The sequence below is a fragment of the Chaetodon trifascialis genome, chromosome 11, assembly GCF_039877785.1.
Source record: "Chaetodon trifascialis isolate fChaTrf1 chromosome 11, fChaTrf1.hap1, whole genome shotgun sequence".
In the NCBI taxonomy this organism is placed as follows: domain Eukaryota; kingdom Metazoa; phylum Chordata; class Actinopteri; order Chaetodontiformes; family Chaetodontidae; genus Chaetodon; species Chaetodon trifascialis.
In genome coordinates this window covers 29,077,743-29,093,321 of record NC_092066.1, presented here as the reverse complement: position 1 = coordinate 29,093,321, position 15,579 = coordinate 29,077,743, and positions in this window count along the sequence as shown.

The window sequence follows — 15,579 nt, the reverse complement described above, 5'->3', positions numbered from 1 at the left end:
TGTACTTCTCTCGCTCTGAAAGCGTTAATTTTGACAGTCTAATGCAGCGAATGTCACTACTTAAGATTCAGCTGTGGTGATTTATCAAAGTATGTTAGAATGACAATTCCACTTTAGAAACATTCATTTATGCATAGTATTGAAGGCCAACATAGTTTATTTTGATTCCGTATGTATTTACTGTGATAACAGTAACTTGTGTTCATATTGCTCTTTATGTACTTCTCTCGCTCTGAAAGCGTTAATTTTGACAGTCTAATGCAGCGAATGTCATTATTTAAGATTCAGCTGTGGTGATTTATCAAAGTATGTTAGAATGACAATTCCACTTTAGAAACATTCATTTATGCATAGTATTGAAGGCCAACACAGTTTATTTTGATTCCGTATGCAGTTACTGTGAAAAAAACAAAAATTGTTCATATAGCTCTTTATGTACTTCTCTCGCTCTGAAGCGTTAATTTTGACAGTCTAATGCAGCGAATGTCATTATTTAAGATTCAGCTGTGGTGATTTATCAAAGTATGTTAGAATGACAATTCCACTTTAGAAACATTCTTTTATGCATAGTATTGAAGGACAAGATAGTTTATTTTGATTCCGCATGTATTTACTGTGATAACAGTAACTTGTGTTCATATTGCTCTTTATGTACTTCTCTCTCTCTGAAAGCGTTAATTTTGACAGTCTAATGCAGCGAATGTCACTATTTAAGATTCAGCTGTGGTGATTTATCAAAGTATGTTAGAATGACAATTCCACTTTAGAAACATTCATTTATGCATAGTATTGAAGGCCAACATAGTTTATTTTGATTCCGTATGCAGTTACTGTGAAAAAAACAAAAATTGTTCATATAGCTCTTTATGTACTTCTCTCGCTCTGAAGCGTTAATTTTGACAGTCTAATGCAGCGAATGTCACTATTTAAGATTCAGCTGTGGTGATTTATCAAAGTATGTTAGAATGACAATTCCACTTTAGAAACATTCATTTATGCATAGTATTGAAGGCCAACATAGTTTATTTTGATTCCGTATGTATTTACTGTGATAACAGTAACTTGTGTTCATATTGCTCTTTATGTACTTCTCTCGCTCTGAAAGCGTTAATTTTGACAGTCTAATGCAGCGAATGTCATTATTTAAGATTCAGCTGTGGTGATTTATCAAAGTATGTTAGAATGACAATTCCACTTTAGAAACATTCATTTATGCATAGTATTGAAGGCCAACACAGTTTATTTTGATTCCGTATGCAGTTACTGTGAAAACAGCCACATGTGTTCACATTGTCTCATTATATGTTTTTCTGGCTCTGAAAGCGTCAATTTTGACGGTTTAAGCAGCGAATGTCACTATTTAAGATTCAGCTGTGGTGATTTATCAAAGTATGTTAGAATGACAATTCCACTTTAGAAACATTCATTTATGCATAGTATTGAAGGCCAACACAGTTTATTTTGATTCCGTATGCAGTTACTGTGAAAAAAACAAAAATTGTTCATATAGCTCTTTATGTACTTCTCTCGCTCTGAAGCGTTAATTTTGACAGTCTAATGCAGCGAATGTCATTATTTAAGATTCAGCTGTGGTGATTTATCAAAGTATGTTAGAATGACAATTCCACTTTAGAAACATTCATTTATGCATAGTATTGAAGGACAAGATAGTTTATTTTGATTCCGTATGTATTTACTGTGATAACAGTAACTTGTGTTCATATTGCTCTTTATGTACTTCTCTCTCTCTGAAAGCGTTAATTTTGACAGTCTAATGCAGCGAATGTCACTATTTAAGATTCAGCTGTGGTGATTTATCAAAGTATGTTAGAATGACAATTCCACTTTAGAAACATTCATTTATGCATAGTATTGAAGGCCAACATAGTTTATTTTGATTCCGTATGCAGTTACTGTGAAAAAAACAAAAATTGTTCATATAGCTCTTTATGTACTTCTCTCGCTCTGAAGCGTTAATTTTGACAGTCTAATGCAGCGAATGTCACTATTTAAGATTCAGCTGTGGTGATTTATCAAAGTATGTTAGAATGACAATTCCACTTTAGAAACATTCATTTATGCATAGTATTGAAGGACAAGATAGTTTATTTTGATTCCGTATGTATTTACTGTGATAACAGTAACTTGTGTTCATATTGCTCTTTATGTACTTCTCTCTCTCTGAAAGCGTTAATTTTGACAGTCTAATGCAGCGAATGTCACTATTTAAGATTCAGCTGTGGTGATTTATCAAAGTATGTTAGAATGACAATTCCACTTTAGAAACATTCATTTATGCATAGTATTGAAGGCCAACATAGTTTATTTTGATTCCGTATGCAGTTACTGTGAAAAAAACAAAAATTGTTCATATAGCTCTTTATGTACTTCTCTCGCTCTGAAGCGTTAATTTTGACAGTCTAATGCAGCGAATGTCACTATTTAAGATTCAGCTGTGGTGATTTATCAAAGTATGTTAGAATGACAATTCCACTTTAGAAACATTCATTTATGCATAGTATTGAAGGCCAACATAGTTTATTTTGATTCCGTATGCAGTTACTGTGAAAAAAACAAAAATTGTTTATTTTGCTCTTTATGTACTTCTCTCGCTCTGAAAGCGTTAATTTTGACAGTCTAATGCAGCGAATGTCACTATTTAAGATTCAGCTGTGGTGATTTATCAAAGTATGTTAGAATGACAATTCCACTTTAGAAACATTCATTTTTGCATAGTATTGAAGGCCAACATAGTTTATTTTGATTCCGTATGTATTTACTGTGATAACAGTAACTTGTGTTCATATTGCTCTTTATGTACTTCTCTCGCTCTGAAAGCGTTAATTTTGACAGTCTAATGCAGCGAATGTCATTATTTAAGATTCAGCTGTGGTGATTTATCAAAGTATGTTAGAATGACAATTCCACTTTAGAAACATTCATTTATGCATAGTATTGAAGGCCAATATAGTTTATTTTGATTCCGTATGTATTTACTGTGATAACAGTAACTTGTGCTCATATTGCTCTTTATGTACTTCTCTCGCTCTGAAGCGTTAATTTTGACAGTCTAATGCAGCGAATGTCACTATTTAAGATTCAGCTGTGGTGATTTATCAAAGTATGTTAGAATGACAATTCCACTTTAGAAACATTCATTTATGCATAGTATTGAAGGCCAACACAGTTTATTTTGATTCCGTATGCAGTTACTGTGAAAACAGCCACATGTGTTCATATTGTCTCATTATATGTTTTTCTGGCTCTGAAAGCGTCAATTTTGACGGTTTAAGCAGCGAATGTCACTATTTAAGATTCAGCTGTGGTGATTTATCAAAGTATGTTAGAATGACAATTCCACTTTAGAAACATTCATTTATGCATAGTATTGAAGGCCAACACAGTTTATTTTGATTCCGTATGCAGTTACTGTGAAAACAGCCACATGTGTTCATATTGTCTCATTATATGTTTTTCTGGCTCTGAAAGCGTTAATTTTGACAGTCTAATGCAGCGAATGTCACTATTTAAGATTCAGCTGTGGTGATTTATCAAACTATGTTAGAATGACAATTCCACTTTAGAAACATTCATTTATGCATAGTATTGAAGGCCAACAAAGTTTATTTTGATTCCGTATGTATTTACTGTGATAACAGTAACTTGTGTTCATATTGCTCTTTATGTACTTCTCTCGCTCTGAAAGCGTTAATTTTGACAGTCTAATGCAGCGAATGTCACTATTTAAGATTCAGCTGTGGTGATTTATCAAAGTATGTTAGAATGACAATTCCACTTTAGAAACATTCATTTATGCATAGTATTGAAGGCCAACATAGTTTATTTTGATTCCGTATGTATTTACTGTGATAACAGTAACTTGTGTTCATATTGCTCTTTATGTACTTCTCTCGCTCTGAAAGCGTTAATTTTGACAGTCTAATGCAGCGAATGTCATTATTTAAGATTCAGCTGTGGTGATTTATCAAAGTATGTTAGAATGACAATTCCACTTTAGAAACATTCATTTATGCATAGTATTGAAGGCCAACACAGTTTATTTTGATTCCGTATGCAGTTACTGTGAAAACAGCCACATGTGTTCACATTGTCTCATTATATGTTTTTCTGGCTCTGAAAGCGTCAATTTTGACGGTTTAAGCAGCGAATGTCACTATTTAAGATTCAGCTGTGGTGATTTATCAAACTATGTTAGAATGACAATTCCACTTTAGAAACATTCATTTATGCATAGTATTGAAGGACAAGATAGTTTATTTTGATTCCATATGCATTTACTGTAAAAAAAACAAAAATTGTTCATATTGCTCTTTATGTACTTCTCTCGCTCTGAAAGCGTTAATTTTGACAGTCTAATGCAGCGAATGTCACTACTTAAGATTCAGCTGTGGTGATTTATCAAAGTATGTTAGAATGACAATTCCACTTTAGAAACATTCATTTATGCATAGTATTGAAGGCCAACATAGTTTATTTTGATTCCGTATGTATTTACTGTGATAACAGTAACTTGTGTTCATATTGCTCTTTATGTACTTCTCTCGCTCTGAAAGCGTTAATTTTGACAGTCTAATGCAGCGAATGTCATTATTTAAGATTCAGCTGTGGTGATTTATCAAAGTATGTTAGAATGACAATTCCACTTTAGAAACATTCATTTATGCATAGTATTGAAGGCCAACACAGTTTATTTTGATTCCGTATGCAGTTACTGTGAAAAAAACAAAAATTGTTCATATAGCTCTTTATGTACTTCTCTCGCTCTGAAGCGTTAATTTTGACAGTCTAATGCAGCGAATGTCATTATTTAAGATTCAGCTGTGGTGATTTATCAAAGTATGTTAGAATGACAATTCCACTTTAGAAACATTCATTTATGCATAGTATTGAAGGACAACATAGTTTATTTTGATTCCGTATGTATTTACTGTGATAACAGTAACTTGTGTTCATATTGCTCTTTATGTACTTCTCTCTCTCTGAAAGCGTTAATTTTGACAGTCTAATGCAGCGAATGTCACTATTTAAGATTCAGCTGTGGTGATTTATCAAAGTATGTTAGAATGACAATTCCACTTTAGAAACATTCATTTATGCATAGTATTGAAGGCCAACACAGTTTATTTTGATTCAGTATGCAGTTACTGTGAAAACAGCCACATGTGTTAACATTGTCTCATTATATGTTTTTCTGGCTCTGAAAGCGTCAATTTTGACGGTTTAAGCAGCGAATGTCACTATTTAAGATTCAGCTGTGGTGATTTATCAAACTATGTTAGAATGACAATTCCACTTTAGAAACATTCATTTATGCATAGTATTGAAGGCCAACACAGTTTATTTTGATTCCGTATGCAGTTACTGTGAAAAAAACAAAAATTGTTCATATAGCTCTTTATGTACTTCTCTCGCTCTGAAGCGTTAATTTTGACAGTCTAATGCAGCGAATGTCATTATTTAAGATTCAGCTGTGGTGATTTATCAAAGTATGTTAGAATGACAATTCCACTTTAGAAACATTCATTTATGCATAGTATTGAAGGACAAGATAGTTTATTTTGATTCCGTATGTATTTACTGTGATAACAGTAACTTGTGTTCATATTGCTCTTTATGTACTTCTCTCTCTCTGAAAGCGTTAATTTTGACAGTCTAATGCAGCGAATGTCACTATTTAAGATTCAGCTGTGGTGATTTATCAAAGTATGTTAGAATGACAATTCCACTTTAGAAACATTCATTTATGCATAGTATTGAAGGCCAACATAGTTTATTTTGATTCCGTATGTATTTACTGTGATAACAGTAACTTGTGTTCATATTGCTCTTTATGTACTTCTCTCGCTCTGAAAGCGTTAATTTTGACAGTCTAATGCAGCGAATGTCATTATTTAAGATTCAGCTGTGGTGATTTATCAAAGTATGTTAGAATGACAATTCCACTTTAGAAACATTCATTTATGCATAGTATTGAAGGCCAACACAGTTTATTTTGATTCCGTATGCAGTTACTGTGAAAACAGCCACATGTGTTCACATTGTCTCATTATGTGTTTTTCTGGCTCTGAAAGCGTCAATTTTGACGGTTTAAGCAGCGAATGTCACTATTTAAGATTCAGCTGTGGTGATTTATCAAACTATGTTAGAATGACAATTCCACTTTAGAAACATTCATTTATGCATAGTATTGAAGGACAAGATAGTTTATTTTGATTCCATATGCATTTACTGTAAAAAAAACAAAAATTGTTCATATTGCTCTTTATGTACTTCTCTCGCTCTGAAAGCGTTAATTTTGACAGTCTAATGCAGCGAATGTCACTACTTAAGATTCAGCTGTGGTGATTTATCAAAGTATGTTAGAATGACAATTCCACTTTAGAAACATTCATTTATGCATAGTATTGAAGGCCAGCATAGTTTATTTTGATTCCGTATGTATTTACTGTGATAACAGTAACTTGTGTTCATATTGCTCTTTATGTACTTCTCTCTCTCTGAAAGCGTTAATTTTGACAGTCTAATGCAGCGAATGTCACTATTTAAGATTCAGCTGTGGTGATTTATCAAAGTATGTTAGAATGACAATTCCACTTTAGAAACATTCATTTATGCATAGTATTGAAGGCCAACATAGTTTATTTTGATTCCGTATGCATTTACTGTGAAAAAAACAAAAAATGTTCATATTGCTCTTTATGTACTTCTCTCGCTCTGAAAGCGTTAATTTTGACAGTCTAATGCAGCGAATGTCACTATTTAAGATTCAGCTGTGGTGATTTATCAAAGTATGTTAGAATGACAATTCCACTTTAGAAACATTCATTTATGCATAGTATTGAAGGCCAACACAGTTTATTTTGATTCCGTATGCAGTTACTGTGAAAACAACCACATGTGTTCATATTGTCTCATTATATGTTTTTCTGGCTCTGAAAGCGTTAATTTTGACGGTCTAATGCAACGAATGTCACTATTTAAGATTCAGCTGTAGTGATTTGTCAAACTAAGTTAGAATAACAATTCCACTTTAAAAACATTCAATTGTGCATAGTGTTGAAGGACAACATAGTTTATTTTGATTCCGCATGCATTTACTGTGAAAAAAGGAACGTGTTCATATTATCTTATTATGTGTTTTTCTCGCTCTGCTGTATTGCTCTTTATGTGCATTTTCCCCCTGAAAGCGTCAATTTTGACGGTCTAATGTAACGAATGTCATTATTTAAGATTCAGCTGTAGTGATGTGTCAAACCATGTTAGAATGACAATTCCACTTCAGAAACATTCATTTATGCATATTATTGAAGGACAACATAGTTAATTTCGATTCTGTATGCAGTTACTGTGAAAACAGCCACGTGTTCATATTGTCTCATTATGTGTTTTTCTGGCTCTGAAAGCGTTAATTTTGACGGTCTAATGCAGCGTATGTCACTATTTAAGATTCAGCTGTGGTGATGTATCAAACTATGTTAGAATAACAATTCCACTTTAGAAAAATTCAATTGTGCATAGTGTTGAAGGACAACATAGTTTATTTTGATTCCGTATGCATTTACTGTGAAAAAAGGAACATGTGTCCATTTTGCTCTTTATGTGCATTTCTCCCCCTGAAAGCGTCAATTTTGACGGTCTAATTTAACGAATGTCATTATTTAAGATTCAGCTGTAGTGATGTGTCAAACTATGTTAGAATAACAATTCCACTTTAGAAACATTCAATTGTGCATATTATTGAAGGACAACATAATTTATTTTGATTCCGTATGCATTTACTGTGAAAAAAGGAACATGTGTTCATACTATCTGATTATGTGTTCTTCTCGCTCTGTAGCGTCAATTTTGACGGTCTAATGCAGCGAAAGTCACTATTTAAGATTCAGCTGTAGTGATGTGTCAAACTATGTTAGAATGACAATTCCACTTTAGAAACATTCAATTGTGCATAGTGTTGAAGGATAGCATAGTTTATTTTGATTCCGTATGCATTTACTGTGAAAAAAGGAACATGTGTCCATTTTGCTCTTTATGTGCATTTCTCCCCCTGAAAGCGTCAATTTTGACGGTCTAATGTAACGAATGTCATTATTTAAGATTCAGCTGTAGTGATGTGTCAAACTATGTTAGAATGACAATTCCACTTTAGAAACATTCATTTATGCATATTATTGAAGGACAACATAGTTAATTTCGATTCTGTATGCAGTTACTGTGAAAACAGCCACGTGTTCATATTGTCTCATTATGTGTTTTTCTGGCTCTGAAAGCGTTAATTTTGACGGTCTAATGCAGCGTATGTCACTATTTAAGATTCAGCTGTGGTGATGTATCAAACTATGTTAGAATAACAATTCCACTTTAGAAAAATTCAATTGTGCATAGTGTTGAAGGACAACATAGTTTATTTTGATTCCGTATGCATTTACTGTGAAAAAAGGAACATGTGTCCATTTTGCTCTTTATGTGCATTTCTCCCCCTGAAAGCGTCAATTTTGACGGTCTAATGTAACGAATGTCATTATTTAAGATTCAGCTGTAGTGATGTGTCAAACTATGTTAGAATAACAATTCCACTTTAGAAACATTCAATTGTGCATAGTGTTGAAGGACAACATAGTTTATTTTGATTCCGTATGCATTTACTGTGAAAAAAGGAACATGTGTTCATATTATCTTATTATGTGTTTTTCTCGCTCTGAAGCGTCAATTTTGACGGCCTAATGCAGCGAAAGTCACTATTTAAGATTCAGCTGTGGTGATGTGTCAAACTATGTTAGAATGACAATTCCACTTTAGAAACATTCATTTATGCATATTATTGAAGGACAACATAGTTAATTTCGATTCTGTATGCAGTTACTGTGAAAACAGCCACGTGTTCATATTGTCTCATTATGTGTTTTTCTGGCTCTGAAAGCGTTAATTTTGACGGTCTAATGCAGCGTATGTCACTATTTAAGATTCAGCTGTGGTGATGTATCAAACTATGTTAGAATAACAATTCCACTTTAGAAAAATTCAATTGTGCATAGTGTTGAAGGACAACATAGTTTATTTTGATTCCGTATGCATTTACTGTGAAAAAAGGAACATGTGTCCATATTATCTTGTTATGTGTTTTTCTCACTCTGAAGCGTCAATTTTGACGGCCTAATGCAGCGAAAGTCACTATTTAAGATTCAGCTGTGGTGATGTGTCAAACTATGTTAGAATAACAATTCCACTTTAGAAACATTCAATTGTGCATATTATTGAAGGTCAACATAATTTATTTTGATTCCGTATGCATTTACTGTGAAAAAAGGAACATGTGTTCATACTATCTGATTATGTGTTCTTCTCGCTCTGTAGCGTCAATTTTGACGGTCTAATGCAGCGAAAGTCACTATTTAAGATTCAGCTGTGGTGATGTATCAAACTATGTTAGAATAACAATTCCACTTTAGAAACATTCAATTGTGCATAGTGTTGAAGGATAGCATAGTTTATTTTGATTCCGTATGCATTTACTGTGAAAAAAGGAACATGTGTCCATTTTGCTCTTTATGTGCATTTCTCCCCCTGAAAGCGTCAATTTTGACGGTCTAATGTAACGAATGTCATTATTTAAGATTCAGCTGTAGTGATGTGTCAAACTATGTTAGAATGACAATTCCACTTTAGAAACATTCATTTATGCATATTATTGAAGGACAACATAGTTAATTTCGATTCTGTATGCAGTTACTGTGAAAACAGCCACGTGTTCATATTGTCTCATTATGTGTTTTTCTGGCTCTGAAAGCGTTAATTTTGACGGTCTAATGCAGCGTATGTCACTATTTAAGATTCAGCTGTGGTGATGTATCAAACTATGTTAGAATAACAATTCCACTTTAGAAAAATTCAATTGTGCATAGTGTTGAAGGACAACATAGTTTATTTTGATTCTGTATGCATTTACTGTGAAAAAAGGAACATGTGTCCATTTTGCTCTTTATGTGCATTTCTCCCCCTGAAAGCGTCAATTTTGACGGTCTAATGTAACGAATGTCATTATTTAAGATTCAGCTGTAGTGATGTGTCAAACTATGTTAGAATAACAATTCCACTTTAGAAACATTCAATTGTGCATAGTGTTGAAGGACAACATAGTTTATTTTGATTCCGTATGCATTTACTGTGAAAAAAGGAACATGTGTTCATATTATCTTATTATGTGTTTTTCTCGCTCTGAAGCGTCAATTTTGACGGCCTAATGCAGCGAAAGTCACTATTTAAGATTCAGCTGTGGTGATGTATCAAACTATGTTAGAATGACAATTCCACTTTAGAAACATTCATTTATGCATATTATTGAAGGACAACATAGTTAATTTCGATTCTGTATGCAGTTACTGTGAAAACAGCCACGTGTTCATATTGTCTCATTATGTGTTTTTCTGGCTCTGAAAGCGTTAATTTTGACGGTCTAATGCAGCGTATGTCACTATTTAAGATTCAGCTGTGGTGATGTATCAAACTATGTTAGAATAACAATTCCAGTTTAGAAACATTCAATTGTGCATAGTGTTGAAGGACAACATAGTTTATTTTGATTCCGTATGCATTTACTGTGAAAAAAGGAACGTGTTCATATTATCTTATGATGTGTTTTTCTCGCTCTGAAGCGTCAATTTTGACGGTCTAATGCAGCGAAAGTCACTATTTAAGATTCAGCTGTAGTGATGTATCAAACTATGTTAGAATGACAATTCCACTTTAGGAACATTCAATTGCGCATAGTGTTGAAGGACAACATGATTTATTTTGATTCCGCATGCATTTACTGTGAAAAAAGGAACATGTGTTCATATTATCTTATTATGTGTTTTTCTCGCTCTGCTGTAGTGATGTATCAAACTATGTCAGAATGACAATTCCACTTTAGAAACATTCAATTGTGGATAGTGTTGAAGGATAGCATAGTTTATTTTGATTCCGTATGCATTTACTGTGAAAAAAGGAACATGTGTTCATATTGCTCTTTATGTGCATTTCTCCCCCTGAAAGCGTCAATTTTGACGGTCTAATAAAACGAATGTCATTATTTAAGATTCAGCTGTAGTGATGTGTCAAACTATGTTAGAATAACAATTCCACTTTAGAAACATTCAATTGTGCATAGTGTTGAAGGACAACATAGTTTATTTTGATTCCGTATGCATTTACTGTGAAAAAAGGAACATGTGTTCATATTGTCTTATTATGTGTTTTTCTCGCTCTGAAGCGTCAATTTTGACGGTCTAATGCAGCGAATGTTACTATTTAAGATTCAGCTGTTGTGATGTATCAAACTATGCAGTGGCGTAGCTAGGCTGTATTCCACATGGGTTTTGAGGTCAAACGGGCCCGACATTGCACACGCGAATAGAGGACAGAAAAAAGCCAAAAAAGTGAGGAATAAGTAAGCCAGGAGTACACCATGACAGTGATTAGAATTGAAATAGCTGCCTTGTTTTATTGCTATCCATTCCCACCCTTTCCCCAGACCCTATACAAACAGGCAAAACAATAAATATATAAATAAATAAATGACATACATGACCACCATAACATAAATAACAACACATAAATAACATTTTCCCAACACAATCCCCGTACAAATAAACACACAAAATAAAATTACAATAAAATAACTTAGGTGCCATTACACTCCTGTGACGGGCATATCAACACTTTCCCAATACAATACACAAAATAAAACTTGGCTCCAATAATCAACTCAAGGTGACATTGCACCACCAGGCATAGAAATCTAAGAAAAACTTCAGTAAACACTGGTTAACATAAAAGTGCAGCTGCATGACAGCAAAAAGGGCTATTGAAAAAATACAAAATAAATGAGTTGAGAACTTTGCATTTCTGCCACGATTTGACTTAGCCTAGAACTTTGTTTTTCTTTTCTTCATCGTAGCAAATGTCTCAACAACATCGTTAAAGTTAGCCCTCTCAGTAAGGTCTCTCTCAATGAAAAGTAATGCCAGGTTTGAGAGACGAGACTCACTCATCGTTGAGCGCAGGTATGATTTAATTAGTTTAAGGCGACTGAAAGTGCCTGAAAGCTCTGCCTGCGCACTGCTTATTGGAACAGTCAGATAGATCCTATATAATTTTTCAAGGTTCGGATAGGCCCGGTGCAGGTCATTTGCAATGAACTTAACTTGAACTGCAACTTATTGTTTCATTCTTCAGCTCCGTTTTATATATTCACACACGTTTGTTTGTTTGTTTGTTTGTTTGTCTCTGCTCCAAACCATGGATGTATTATGGTCTAAATGCGCACCACCGTCAGAGCGTCTTGTTCCCATGACAACTGACCGGAGAAAGACACATGGCGCGTCATGTTTATGGGCTTCACCTGTGGCTGTGGCCACAACCAAGCAGCTGGAGCGGATCCAGGTTCGGTCACGTTCAGACACCGTAGTGTCGGTTCTTGTGACAACCCTAGTCTCAAGTCTGAGGTCATGATAGCGCCGTGTTACCGCAGACAATGCTTGTTTACGTGCTGCTGCTGGGACCCGTGTCGTCACTGGCCTGGCTGCTCCCACCACGACAGAACAGATCTGTCAGCTTTGTGCATTTGGCCGCATCCTCAATTCACTTCTTTTTCTTTCTTGCCCTCCGCTTATCTGCACCACACATCTCTTTTTCTGATGGATTCTTTCTTTTAAGCATCTTTGACTCTACCTTGGTTTTTTTTTTTCTGTCTTTCTTTTTTTCTAGAAAAATAACGGTCGCCGTCTGAGCGGCTGAGCCAATCACAATCAATAGACGCATGGATCAGTTCAAATTGGGCGGGGGCGCTCATATCCCCCCTTATATGCAACACAATGCAGTGACCCAATCTGACGTTACACTCCGTGCTACCTGCAGCTGCGAGGGTCAACCGCGGCGACATTACATTAAAAAAAAAAAAAAGTTTGACCACAAGAGGGCCCATGGGTTTACAAAACCCACCAACCCTACTGTACGTCATCTACGCCACTGTATAGACCTGTTCTATAGGAAAAGTATTCTCAAATGACTTATGTTGTGACCTGGCGCTATATAGAAAATAAAACCAAATCGTGGACCACATGTATTCAGTGAAAAAGCACTCTCTGCCCGCTGGTGGGTGCGCACACACGTGTGTGTGTGCGTGTGTGTGTGTGTGTGTGTGTGTGTGTGTGTGTGTGTGTGTGTGTGTGTGTGTGTGTGTGTGTGTGTGTGTCATCCTTCCTCTGTTATGAAATATTGCACATTTAAACAAAAATTTGTATTACGTATCTCAGTGGAGCCAAACTGTGAGACTGCACCTTCAACATGTTCAGAGGAACACGGCAAGTTGCCTTTACTTTGTGAGGCAGGAGGACCAAGCTGATAAATAGACCTCAAAATGTCTTTCTGAAAGAGTGAAACATACATTTTTAAAATTCTTCAAATAACGTACTAATAACTCTTTGCTGGAATAAATCCCTCTAAATTTATGTAAAACATACACACATTTTAGAGACGCGATTCACTGAAATAAGACATGTCCCCAACAATGTCCTCAGTATCTGACACACTGACAGTTTCCTGTATGGCAGTTACATAAAAATACAAGTGAATGGATTCTCCGCAAGTGAAACAGCAATAATGTTACATCTTAAAAATCAAACCCGCATATCCGCATATCCACCATGAAACTAACAGCGTAACGTTAACGATACCATATGGCACATTAGCCTGTTATAAGTTCAGTCATGCCTGCAAAGCACCTTTGCAAGACTTGCTAATCACACTCAATTTCATCAGCGAAAGAAAGACAACAAAGTACTATCAATTTAGCCTATGTGAGAGAGGATAATGTAAGTGAGTCAGATTATATTAAAACGCTTACCTTGCTAACGTTGACTTGACCTGAACGGCAAGGGAAGACGGGCTGGAACAACGACGTCACTTCTACTGAGAATACTTCAAAGATGTCTTTTGATGTGCTGGACGAACTACACATCAAAGATCCCCCCCGTGGACAGAAGGAGCGCTTACATTCAAACATCTTTGACGCGTCATTCAAACAGCAGAGAAGGCGCCCACTGTCCTCGTCTGAATTTTGGACATTGTTACAGCTCATCTTCAGTTACCGGCAAGATCAAGTCAATGTTAGCAAGGTAAGCACTGTAATATGATTGGAATCATTAAGATTATTCATGCATTTGTGTTCCGGATGGCGACCAACATCGCCAGAGTTTAGACCGTGTCGTGTCACGTAACGTTAATGCTATGCATGTTAAGCCAATGTTAACACTGAAATCATCTATTTTCTTTTTGTCTCCGACAAAATTGTCTGTGACTACTGATTGTCGCAAAAGTGCTTTGGTAAAATGTGGACCCCGTTTCCCTGCATGACATTACAGGCTAATATGCCATGCTGAGAGTTAGCTAACATTATGCTGTTAGTTTCATGCTAGGACTTATTACAGGCTAATGTGCCATATAGTATGGTGGATATATGGCGGTTTGATTTTTAAGATGTAACATTATTGCTGTTTCACTTGCGGAGAATGTGTTCGCTTGTCATGTGTGTTGAAAGCTGGTGGGTTTTTTTTTTTTTTTTTGGATGTGCTGCATTCTCACCATAATGGGACATTGTGAGTCTGTTTTTAGCGAGTCTGGCAAAAGTGCTTTTGAAAAAATGTGCTCTCCATTTCCAGGCATGACTGAAATGGAACATTGTGAGTTGCACAGGATATGGCAATAGCATGGCGGTTTGATTTTTAAGATGTAACATTATTGCTGTTTCACTTGCGGAAAATCTGTTCGCTTGAATATTCATGTGTGTTGAAAGCTGGTGTTTTTTTTTGTTTGTTTGTTTGTTTTTTTTGGATTTGCTGCATTCTCACCATAATGGGACATTGTGAGTCTGTTTTTCGTGAGTCTGGCAAAAGTGCTTTTGAAAAAATGTGCTCTCCATTTCCAGGCATGACTGAAATGGAACATTGTGAGTCGCACAGGATATGGCAATAGCAACATGAAAATGCAAGTGAACACCTGTGTGGTAGATTAAATTAGCACTTTTAACTGTCCAGTGAGACCATGCAAAACTGTTCATTTTAAAATCTTCATTTAACCTTACTTGCCAAATGTCCAGTAAACACAGACATGTGAGTTGTGGTTCTTTCAACGATACCAACTCTAAATGTTCTTTCACATTTTTACAGCATAGAGTAGTTACTCTAGGCAGCTGCCATATAGGAAACTGTCAGTGTTTTAGATACTGAGGACATTGTTGGGGACATGTCTTATTTCAGTGAATTGTGTATTTAAAATGTGTGTATGTTTTACATAAATTTAGAGGAATGGTATTTTATTCCGGGCTGCACGGTGGGGCAGCAGGTAGTGCGGGTGCCTCACAGCAAGAAGGTTGCCGGTTCGATCCCCGGGTCAGGCGGGGCCTTTCTGTGTGAAGTTTGCATGTTCTTCCCGTGCATGCGTGGGTTCTCTCCGGGTACTCCGGCTTCCTCCCACAGACTAAAAACATGCTCATTAGGTTAATTGATGACTCTAAATGAT